Source organism: Amblyomma maculatum, chromosome 11, assembly GCF_055883805.1.
Source record: "Amblyomma maculatum isolate TAMU_Amacu chromosome 11, ASM5588380v1, whole genome shotgun sequence".
In the NCBI taxonomy this organism is placed as follows: Eukaryota; Metazoa; Arthropoda; class Arachnida; order Ixodida; family Ixodidae; genus Amblyomma; species Amblyomma maculatum.
In genome coordinates this window covers 115,275,642-115,287,467 of record NC_139354.1, presented here as the reverse complement: position 1 = coordinate 115,287,467, position 11,826 = coordinate 115,275,642, and the positions used below count along the sequence as shown (strand labels likewise).

The window sequence follows — 11,826 nt, the reverse complement described above, 5'->3', positions numbered from 1 at the left end:
CAGATATACCCCACACCTCGCAAAACGCTAAACAAAGCGGAAGAACATATCCTCCGTCGTCTACAAATAGACACTCTCGTCACACCACTTAAATGCTACCAATCCTACCCCTCACTCGACACAGTCCCCAAACTGTGGAGAAATAGCTACGGCCTTTCACATGTGGCGAGTATGCCAATTCTTTCCTGCTGTTGAGAAACCTCGCAAATCCAATTTGGAGCAGTAGGAAGCCATTTAGCGCAGCGAGGACTCCAACCAGCAACGAGGACTGGGTCGCAGGGGCGATGCTGCGGCGCAGGCCTCTGGCCTGCTAGACTGGGCGGACCACCAGGCTCCTACAATTTTCACGAATTAATAAAATGTTTATACATTCTATTTATCCCCACTGGTTTGATCCAAGAGTTCTGTTTTTTTTTACAATTGTAAACTAAAAATATTTTACACGAAAATATAATGCTAGTGTTTAATAAAAAACGCGTTAGAAAACTAGACGCTGGGGACAGGTGCAGATGATAAGAAAGCACATCCTTCACACTCTGCGCTTAGAACAAGTCAGAATAAAATAAAAACAGAAATCAGGGTAAATTGAGCAGAGAAAGCTTAATTGTTTTCTGAATTTCGTGAAACGGATAAAAATTGAGCATCATAATCCGCCGTATGCCACAGGTTATTTCCCATAGATTGTAGTGCTTTTTGCCCATATACTTGTTGGTCCATTTTTAGTAATGAAGAGATGTAGTTGGTAAATCATGACGTGCTGTAAGTGACTTTTTAAATCAAGGAAGCAATATTGTATTGCTAGGTCGTATATATTTAAGATAGCGAAAGTGGCATTAATGGATCCATATCATCTTATTGAGTAATCAGGTCGTATGAACTGAATATTTGTATTTTCAAATAGATCAGCGGAAAGTACGTATATCTAGTACATGTGGTGCAAATTAATTGGGGATTTAGAAAGTGCACGAAGACTTCATGAGGCTTTTAATGACTTGGCGGACGAGCTGATTCAAATCTAGATGTGTGCCTTTTACAATACCTAGGACTTCTCAAATAAGCGCATGCTGAATTCGCCTGTTGTCGTAAACCACATTCGAATGCTCAGAAACATTTATTCTTTCTGAGTATAGAGCAACAAAATGTTGATAAGATTTGGGCTATTTGCATTCTCTATGTACCGTTTATGTATATTTTGTATCTTTAAGTGCACTTTCTTATTTAAGGCTAATAGTAGTGTCCTTTATACAATTACACGTTTTGTTTGTCTCTTTAACACATATGGTACGGAGACAATTATTTGTTACCAAACGGTCGGTAATTGTAGCACTAAGATCAGCTACATTGTTGCGTCAACAAGGCACGTGCAGCCTTAACTCGTATAGCGGGGAACATACAAGAGATTTGATTTTCGCTGAAAACATAATATTAAAATTCCCTATAACGTTAACAGATGCACTCTCATTAAAAAGAACTTAGCATGCGGTAAATATCAACACAAAAATCTGGACTGCGTTTCCTAAGGTAACCGATTAGTGCTTTTTCTGCTCCGTGGATCGTCTAGTGTTCGCGCACATGAGTTATCTTCAGAAACTCACAAACCAACATGCCCCAACCGAAATTTCATCTTAATTTTGTTAGAGTATTGCTATGGTCCAGTTTAACATACCGGAGTGAGGCACGGCTTTTGAGTGACGGCGTAGTGGCGAGATCAGGAATAATGTAGGCTGCTGCAATATCGCACAATACACGCGTGTTTATTTGTTTCACCTGATTAGTAACGCAGCAACCGCTAGTTGGGAGCCCAATGCAATTGCAATTGTGCAGGCAATCGAAGATTCCACATTGTCAAATAAAGGCAGATGCAGCCTAACTTTAGTAGGCGATTAAGGACGCATTACGCTGCACTATATCGTTTATAAACACTTTGTCATGCCATTGCCTTAAGACCATTGAAGTTTGTTCCTTTCCGTAGAAAAGTCTGACCACAAAGCAACTTTAGTAAAAACATTACAATCGGTTTGTGCACGTTGTGCATTCTCATTGAAGCATGTACGTTTCCATGTTGCTAAAGGCGCATAACGTTAATATTATACGCACCATTTCTTGCTGTCTATATCAATCTATCTAAGGGCGTGGCTTCCATTGTAAAAGAGCTTGCCGTAAAGATTCTCCATTCGGTGCCTTTCATGGCTCTTTCCTCTTGCGAAATGTTGCATGAAAATGAATTAGAGCTGTATAAAGTCTGTGTTCCTTTACACTTTTTTAGACTTTATCTGAAGACTGTATGAAGGCATCTAGGGAAAATTGGAAATGTTGCTACTGCTTTTGTAGATTTTAATAGATTGCTTGGGACGTATTACAGCGTACCTTAAGAAGAAGCTCCCTCTTACATTACAAGGTACAAGGTTCGCGTGTGTTCACGACCATGTAGTACCATACTATGCCATATATTTTTGTTGGGACTGCGCTGTGTATGGCTCAGTGCTATGGAATATTCACAATGTGGCACAGGAGCGAGATCACTGTATGAACACTTTGTTGAGAAAATTGTAAAAATCCACGATGTTTTCAAAGATGCAAACTCTGGTGCTGAAACAGTGCTGGCGTTTAGGAAACTAACACAAATGAAATGACTCCATTTTTCAGGGCCGCCAAATGGCCTGGGGAACTTGTAAATACATATTGTCACCGTCAAACAGCCAGGGCAGTCAAAGTAAGTTCACCCAGAAGGTAGGCTTAATCAGTGAACGCACGTCGGCAAGGCAGCCGGGAGCTCGAGAAAGGAAGACGATGAACGCCGGGGTGACTAGCATGGCTAAGGCCAGCTAATACTTCCGGTAAAGCAGTCCGGCCGCATTACAGCGCCACAAGATTGATTAAAAATGCGGCAATATGTACTGTATATTTTGTAATTATGTACGTTTAGCAGCAGAGACGATCACGCAGCCCAAACCGCCTGGTTTTAACCCATGTTGCGTATTTGTCGCGTAATATTCTGTGTGTGTGTGTGTGTGTGCGTGTGTGTGTGTGTGTGTGTGTGTGTGTGTGTGTGTGTGTGTGTGTGTGTGTGTGTGTGTGCGCGTGTGTGTGTGATGTTCTATATGGGTAAAATCTGATAATAAATTAGGCAATAAAGATAAAAGAGAAAAGCGCCGTGGCAAAGTTGGTTATAGCGCCTGTTTAGTAAACAGGAGATCGTGAGTTCGAATCTCGCCGCTGCCTTATTGTTTTTGCTTTTTCCCCTTGCCGCTCGTTTTTGCGCAGCTTTGTCGGACTGGCCGTAAAAAAAAAAGAGAACGAATGACTGCTACGGACTACACGGATGACGAACACGCCATCCGTGTAGCCTTCTTCACATTTTTTTGTGTCGTCCAATAGGGTAAGAGACTTCACTCCTTTATTATTTTATTCCAATTATAACCTGTTCCTGCTCGACTAACTCCATCCGCATTTCTCTGTGCTTAAGCTCCACCTGAACAACGTTGTCGTTGGCAGTATATGGAGGTGATATGGAGAGCAGTGCACCTATAGCTAGAATGTGTTGCAGGGGGATGCCGTAGCGCTTTCCTCCATTCATCTTTTATATGTGAGTCAATGCCATGGTTGTGCAGCATTGCTCTGCTGAGAACCGTTCTGCTGAGTGGATGCAGGTGTACCAGTACGACATTGTCACGTACCGACATTCTCCCAGCGACACTGTCCGCGTCCGCAATCAACGTTTGTCCCGAAACACCTTTTAGCATAGGGCAACTGTGCATTCACTATTTATACTTAACATAAACTAAGAACACCGCTTATGAAGTACGGAAAAATTTTGAAGTAAAATTCTAATGTTCATTTCAATAAATAGAACCTCAGAACACTTATTTAATGAGTGCAGAAGGTTGCTTTTCCTTTTTTATTGCATAACAATATATAGTAAGCTGCAGGATATGTTTCGATTTTTTCAGAATTTTCGAACTAAAATGACAAACTGGGTATCGTAAAGAGCGAAGACATGTGAACACAAATCTAAAAAATGCGAAATATTCTCGCCGCAAGGGAGGAGCGGGAACACTGAGATGGGCGAGGGAGGATTTGTAATGTTCTAGTTCAGTTCAGTTCAATTCAGTCGTTCAGTCGTGTCCGACTTTCGTGACCCTATAGATCATGTCACGCCACGCTTTCCGGTCTCTCACTATCTTCCTAACATCACATAACTTCATCTGCAGCGCCTCGAGGATGCCATTTAACCATCGCGTTCGCTGCCTACTCCTTCTCCGGTGACCCTCAACCATTCCCCACATCAAATCTTTCTCCAGCGACTCCTCTCTTCTCATCAGATGACCAAAGTAGCTGAGCTTTAACTTTAGAATTTGACCCTCCAATGAGCAGTCAGGGTTTATGGTCGACAATATCGACTGATTTGATCTTCTGGCAGTCCAAGGAACTCTCAAGAGTCTCCGCCAGCACCAGAATTCAACCGCGTCAATTCTTAGGCGGTCAGCCTTCTTCACAGTCCAACTCTCACATCCATACATCACAGCTGGAAAGACCATAGCATGAGTTATACGGATCTTGGTTGGCAGACTAATGTCTCTGCTCTTTACTAGGCAGTCAAGGCTAACCATGGCTCTCTTTCCCAGAAGCAGGCGTCTCCTAATTTAATCGCTGCAGTCTCCTTCCGGGGTAATCTTGGAATCCAAGAAGAGAAAATCTGTCACAGCTTCCACTTCTTGTCCCTTGATGCTCCAGGACTTGATAGGGCAAGACGCCATGATCTTTGTTTTTTTAATGTTCAGTTTAAGCCCAAACTTCTCACTATCTTCTTGTAGGCGCATCAGAAGTCTCTTGAGTTCCGCTTCACTTTCTGCCATTAAAGTGGTATTATCCGCATATCTAAGGTTGTTGATACGTTTTCCAGTACTTATTATTTATTTGGCCTGTGCAAAATTGCACAATGCATTAGATCTTCTTGCGAGATGTTTTTAAATAGTAAAAGAGAAGGAGTCAGAACTGTCAGAGCTGTCAGGGAACACAAAGGTTCTCTAATGGTCTGTGTTGAGTTCGAAGTCGACGAAATTAATTCAACTGCTTTAATTACCGAATACTTCAAATTAATCTTTGGAAAAGGGCTAAATGTTTTCTAATATCGTCGCTACCACTTCAACTGGCGAAATGTAGATTTACCTGAAACACCAAAAATGAACTTGCTTCTGGCAATAATCGTTCGCCTTATCTTCGGTCAAGCTACTCTCCCTGCGTGTCAGAGATAATAGAATATACACAATATCCACAATATACACAATTGCGGCAAATCAGCATAATACAGTGATTTTTGCCGCGAACGGCTATATACATTTGTCACTTAGACAACCGTGTCTAATGGACTTTCATTACCACAAGTTCGCCCATCAGACTGAAGACCTCCTCCGCATTGTCTTGCTGCTTCAAAATTTCTTTTAGTTTATACACTTGTTCAATAAAATAATCACATACAGATCATGCATCGACATCACAGTGTCTATAAGCCGTCCTACTCCTCCAAATACTGTGAAGGCCCAATAGCATGATGAGGTCATACTGAAAATCATCATTAACAGTTGTCAAGTACCGAATTCCACGTGGCGTCAATGGCAGGTCTTTTTTAAGTGTCCTTTGTAATACATCCCAGTAAAACACCGCATCCCAACAATCCAGGAACACGTGCTCAACTGTTTCAGGTTTCCTACATAGTAGACAGTTCAGCCCCAAGGTACAAAAAGGCCCTTTTCTTCTATCCATGTTTTGACTGGGAGAGTTCCTGTATGCAATTTAAAAAAGAATGTTTTTACGCCAGGTGCAACAGTCCTGTTTTTAACTCGTTTGCTTTTACTGATGTATTTGTACCAATTCATGCAATAAAGAAAAAAAACATTTGTCACTTAGAGGGCTGCTGAAGTAACATAAAGATTAAACGTCTTGAAACATTTTAGTCGAAAAAAATTGAGCTCCATCGAGCCGGATTCGAACCAGCGACCTATGGATGTCCGCAGTCGGGGAACCTCTACAGTCCACCGCTCTACCAACTGAGCTATCGACGGGACGCTCACTTCCCGCCGAGTGGCCTCTGGCGATGTGCTCTGAATGCCTGCGTTAAGGAATGCTGCTCGTTTCTGTTGGGCGCCGCTGAAAACTAGGTCAATCCTAACATGGCGTCATCGTCCATTCGAAAGTCAGGTTATTATCAGTGTAGCTTCTTTTAGTGATTGGAAAGTCCGTCTGCTGCTCATGACTGGCCTTGCCTGCGCTTTCAATATACGAGGCTGTTGCATTTCTTAGTAAGAGCGCGCATTGAACTTTGCAATAAAATAGATTCTTAGCATACGAACGGCTTCGAACGGATGAAGGAAAAGGCTGATCGAAACAGTGGCTCCCACTTGTTCTTTCAAAAAAAAGTGAACATTGCTTGTAAGCAGCGGCTAATGAGATTAACCACCGATAGTTGTGAAAGAGTGGAAATGTAATGTGAACGCAGCTTGGTTGTAGAATGCTGCATATGCCTCGTCTGTCCTCCTAACCTGTCTAAGAATAACGGCTTTTTTTTTCTTCATTGCCGTGAAACACAAAACAAAATACACATAATAAAACACGTCAACTACACTTGAGCTAACGCGTACGCGGCTAAAATCTTTTCAGGTGCACCAACTCATCAAAAAGACATTGCCATTGTGGTGGATCCTGCTGCATCCTGAAAGTTTCGCGTATATACACCGCACTTTCAATAAAGTTTTCAAGCGCAGATCGTGTCTCTATATCTGCATGTCGCACCTGCATTCGTGTTTTCCACAAACTATGGAGGCCAAGAAGCATAATTAAATCATAAGGTGTATCATCGTTCTGCACTGGTAGGAATCTGATTCCGTACGCAGTTAAGGGAAGTTCCTTTTTAATTGTCCTTTGGAGGACGTCCCATAGAAAGACAGCATCCCGACACTGTGAGAAAACGTGTTCAATTGTCTCCAGTTTTTTTGCACAACAGGCAATATGTTGTCCATGGGACGAAGATACCTTTTTCATTCAGCCAGGTTTTAACAGGGAGCGTATTAGAGTGAAGTTTGAAAAGGAACGTTTTAGCAGATGGCCTCACGGGCATCATCTTAACTCTTTTCAAAACGTCCTGCCCTGGGCCTCCACAGTGTAATGCCCGGTAAAAAGGCACCGGCAGCATCACGTCAATGAGATCTTTATACAGTTTTTTTCTGGGAACATTGAAAAGGTAATCAAAAGAAAACCGCAGTTCCAGCAACTTGCACGAAAAAACAACCTCGCGCAGGTAGCCAGTCACAGTACCAGGCATGTTTTCACATGACACAATCCATTCAAGGAGCAGCCTCTGCAATCGCATTTGCATCACAGTTCTTAGAAAGGTATCTTTTTGATCACGGAGGAATATAAATCGCGAAACCACCTGACGCAAGAACAGATGTGCAAGGCCGAGCCCGCCCTTTTTAACAGAAATAAACAAATTCGTTCGGGCTGTTTTTTCCCATGTGGATTTCCAAATAAAAACAGCAAAAACGCGGTGCATTTTTCGAATTGAGGTTCGTGAGATACACAACACATTTATGAGGTACCACAGCCTCGAAATAAGAAAAACATTGCAAATAGAAGCGCGCGAAAACATTGAGAGTTGCCTTCCTTGCCACGCATCCGCTTTTTCTTTCGCTCTGGATGTTTCTTCCATCCAGTGCACGTTGGGATCTTGATAACATTCTAAAGGCACGCCTAGATATCGTGCTGGGAGAGCAGACCATCGCAGCTTACAGAAGAAATCAGGTGCCACGTCCCAATCACCGTGCCAAAACCCAGAGCTTTTCTCCCAATTGATTTTACATCCGGTTTGATCACAAAATGTTTGAACGACACCCGTGACTTCAGAGATGCTCTTTCTGGTTGCACAAAAGACTGCAATGTCATCAGCGTATGCTAGCAATTTCACGTGTGCTGATTGCAGCTTGAATCCTAAAATGCGATCGCTATCAATGATAGCCAAGCAAAGTGGCTCTAAATACAATGCAAAAAGCAGGGGTGAGAGCGGGCAGCCCTGCCTTACCGATAACCGTAATGCGATGCTGTCAGTCAGTTCATCATTCACTATAATACGGGTCGCGCAGTTTGTATAAGCCATTTTAACACCCTCCACTATGACTTCCCCAAGGTTAGAAAGCTCCAAAATGGAAAAAAGAATTTCGTGAGAAACACGGTCAAAGGCTTTCGTCAAATCTAGTTGCATCATGGCTATCTGACCGCCGAGTGCATCAACACCTTCTAATACGGTTCTAGCGACATGTATATTCGTGGCAATCGATCGACCCTTGATGCCGCACGTTTGATGAGGCCCAACCAATTTTTTTATTACGCTTTGCAGTCTTTTTGCTAAAACCTTCATGTACACCTTGTAGTCAACATTGGTGAGGCTAATCGGTCGATATGACCCCACCAACAGTCGTTTCTCCGGATCATCTCTCTTGGGTATTAGCACAGTGTGCGGTGTAGAGAAAGACAATGGAACAGTATAACGTTCATAAGCTTCAGTGATTACATCGAGCATAAACTGAGCCGCATACTGCTGAAAAGGTTTAAAGAAGGCAGCGCTTAGACCATCCGGCCCAGGGGCTTTCCCAGGTGTCAGGTCATCTATTGCAGATTCTATCTCCTGCAACGTTATCGGTGTTTCTAGGCGCGCTTTACTTCCGTCATCCAGTGCAGGCATCAGTCTTAGAAAATCTGTTTGAAAGCCGCCTACAGCCTCAAGCTTAGCGCTAAGCAGTTCTTCAAAGTGCTCTGCTACCGCACGCTGAATATCTTTAGCATCTTCAGTGATATGGCCGGCATACCTTATACACCTTATTTCTTTCTGGCAGGTGTATCGTTTCTCGTCTGCTAGCGCTCGTTTTGTCGGCACTTCTCCAGCCCAAAGTTTTTCAGCCCTTGCACGTATGAAAGCCGATGTGTATCTTTCGCTATCGATTGTTTCCACCTCACTTTTATTCTGTCGTATTTTAGTGGCGAAATGCCCTGGCACAGTACTTTCCATGCTAAAAAAAAACTCAAGTTGTTCATTCAGTTTTTTTCTTTTTCTTTCTCTTTATGCCGCATCTTACTGCTCTTTTCTATGGCTTTCAATTTGACCCACTCTTTGAAGCTGTCCCATTCCGCTGCAAAACTTACTGGTCGCATAGCCAGCCGATTTTCAAACTCGGTCTTAACTTCCGTATGAACACATCGGCGAGAAGCTTGGCATTCAGTTTCCATAGGTGCCAGTTAAAGCGCGACTTCTTTCCTTTGCGACCAAATACTGCACTCACGAGACAATGATCGCTGAAAGACACAGATTTGACCTCATATGCAGTACATAGGGAAACAAGATCAACCGAGGCATACACCCCGTCCAATCTAGCATGGCTATCTCGCTGAAAGTGCGTGAACACTGGCTGCTTTCCAGTGGAGAACACACTACCAACATCCTCAAGGCCGTATTAATGCACAAGTGCATTCAACAGCTCGGAGCTTCTGTCTGTTCGTGGCTTGCACTTCGCCGCTCGGTCCACAGCTGAGCACACACAGTTATAGTCACCAAGTACAAGCAAGATTTTGTCAGTCTTCAACCACAATTCAATAGACTCAAAATACGATTCACGTTCGCATTTTGAATTGGGAGCATAAACACACACAACACGCCAGCATAAACTACAGTAGGTAAAATCAGTAACCAAAAGCCGACCACTTGGACAGGCAAAAACGGACTCTACGCTTACTCCCAGCGTGTTACGTATAAATAAAATGCATCCACCCGATACCCCAACAGAATGGCATACACACACATAAAAGTTTGTTTGAAAAGAAGCCACCATACAGTCAGCGCTTTCTTGGCTCTCAATCTTTGACTCTTGCACAGCTGCTATACCTATATCATTATCCACAAGGAGGCGACTGAGCTGGCATTGTCGCCTTCTCGATCCCAGCCCTTTGACATTCAAAGTAGCTACGTGTAACGCCGAATTAAGCTTGAGAGGTATGTGTTAGAAAGGGACGCCCGTACCCGCAAGGCGCCTACCTTCAGGATTGCGTGGACTCCGCTTCTGAAGAACAGCGGCATATGTGTGCATGTATTGCCCTCCCAGCAGAACGTCGGGCTGCATTCAAACTAAGTCCAAGCACCGTCTGTCGTTTTTTTTTCACACACGCCCCGCTGGGTTGCAGAATGTTCCTGACGCTGGTCGGTAGGCAGCCGACCCACAAATCGTTCAGGGCACCACAAAAACTACGGAGGCGGTTTCCCCGCCTGCCGCGTGTCGGCCGAGAAGTTCGGCTTCGGTCTTAACGTTGCTCTTCGGATGCCCGAAGTTTTCGGCGGCGGCTCACCTCAAACACCGCCTGGCAGCTCCCTAGACGCTTTACTCGTATGGACGTTTCGCGGCAATAAAGGCTGCTGTCTCCGGCCCAACCTCCATGGCATCAATACAGGGAGGCTAAGTACTGAGATGCTCCTCAGCGTCAGAAAAATTGATTACATCTTCTGATGCTTCCTTTGACGCGCCATCATGGTCCTGTGACGGATCTTGCAAGGCTTGCCGAGTTTCATTCTCTTGACTGGGCACCGTCACCTTATGCTTTGTTAAAACAGTCATGGAAGGCGCGTCCTGTTTTGTTGACTGACCTCTAATGTCAGGAGCCTCCTCCGCATCCACCTCGTCCATTATTAACTCCGACGAGTCTTCGCTGGTCCCAGGTCCGGCAATGCTAGCGTTCATGCACACTGGTTGTCTTCATGCCCGAACCGTCGACAGGTTCCGCAGCGAGGAACCCGGCACTCTTTGCGGATGTGACCCGTACTGCGGCAGCGTAGGCACAACGGGGGTCTGCCTGGCACAATAACGAGCGCCAGCTCAACGCTAACATTCAGCTGATGCGGCAGGTCGTCGAGCTTCATGCCAGCTTTCAGCTTCAGCGGGACGAGTCTAGTAGTTGAGCCCTTTTCTAACATACCTTTAACTCGCCAGCGCTCCCGTGTAACTTCGGATACCTTTCCGTACGGCGCAAATGCAGCACGAACATCTTCGTCTGGCACGTTGTATAGTAGCCAGTGAAGTTTGAGTCGCACGTCCTGGTTCGCCGGGTCAATACCAAGCAGCGACTGTTTTTCACACAAAGCTCACCTACACTCACAATCTTGGCCACTTCTTCAGTATAATTGAGAGTGACGGCCCAGACGTGGCTCATCCGATACGCCCCCATTGCGATAACATCGGGTATTAGCGAGTGCTGCGCTAACGCATCCCGGAAATCTTCCACCCGGTACGGGCGGGCCCTGATATCGGCGTGCAAAAAAACGGTATTCAAAACAAACCGATCTGTTGCCAGTGCAGGCAAAACAACCTGGTAAGTATTGTCCTGTTCAGCAATCCATACCGCGGCCTGACATGGCCGCTGAAGCCGCTCCTGAGGAGCCCTGCATCCTGCGTCCGTTCACTGGCGTGGCCGGAAGCAGAATCGTCTAAGACTAACGGCATCGGGTCTCAACCGTGATGAAACTTTGATAGGGGTGTTAGGCTATTTGAAAAAACAACAACAACCATATTATAGAGTAAATATTTGCTTTTTATAAGATAAAACAGCGGCAGTCTCGGGTTGAAGATACGCTGCTGGAATGCAGATTATACGGCCGGTTTAGTCAGATGCAGCACGCACCTGACGAATAAAAGGCTAATCGTTACTTCGTGACTACTTCACCTTGCGGCAAAATATCAGCGTCAAATGTTGAAGTTTTTCGATAAGGCATGTTAAGAGGTTAGAACACCTTAG

The 11,826-nt window shown here is 44.5% G+C and overlaps 1 non-coding gene across 1 annotated transcript; it reads right to left on the bottom strand.

The window, feature by feature from the left end:
- Positions 1-5,970: 5,970 nt before the first annotated feature.
- TRNAY-GUA (transfer RNA tyrosine (anticodon GUA)) lies at positions 5,971-6,062 on the bottom strand. The gene is given in 2 exon segments: positions 5,971-6,006; positions 6,026-6,062. It is a non-coding gene; the product is annotated as a tRNA-Tyr (tRNA).
- Between the last annotated feature and the right edge of the window lie 5,764 nt (positions 6,063-11,826).